Here is a 476-nt window from a genome sequence, read left to right as displayed (position 1 = left end):
TATATATATATATATATATATTCCAATATACTGCTGGTAGAATACCCAATTATTAATACACAAGTGTTTTTTCATTGCATAGCAATTACATTACCGCGTGTAATAAATGGGTGAGGGTAAAGAGTTATTTTACCATTAATTTATAGCGCAATAAGAAAATGGAGGGGATCAATAGGTGGTATTCATCAACTTTTAGACATTATGTCAATTTATTTATTTACTAAAAAGACAATTATAACAATATACATACATGTATGACATATTATGCTTTGCACACACACACACACACACACACATATGTATATATATATAAAATATCATGTTATGTCTGGGGAGAGTCATTTTCTTATTGTGCCTTAAAATTTAACACACTCACCGGTAAAATTTCCACTTATTTCTTTTGCAAGACGCAACGAAAATTTTAGGAAAATAAAAATAAGAAATAAGTGGAAATTTTACCGGTGAGTGTGTTAAAT

General features: G+C 28.6%; 1 protein-coding gene across 1 annotated transcript in view; it reads left to right on the top strand.

The window, feature by feature from the left end:
• Positions 1-476, top strand: part of LOC128248765 (delta-like protein C) — a gene marked incomplete at its 5' end in the record, with an annotated part of 21,452 nt that overhangs the window by 756 nt on the left and 20,220 nt on the right. The window lies entirely within an intron of this gene.

This window comes from Octopus bimaculoides, chromosome 9 (assembly GCF_001194135.2).
Source record: "Octopus bimaculoides isolate UCB-OBI-ISO-001 chromosome 9, ASM119413v2, whole genome shotgun sequence".
NCBI lineage: Eukaryota > Metazoa > Mollusca > Cephalopoda > Octopoda > Octopodidae > Octopus > Octopus bimaculoides.
This window is presented reverse-complemented; position numbering and strand designations above follow the sequence as displayed.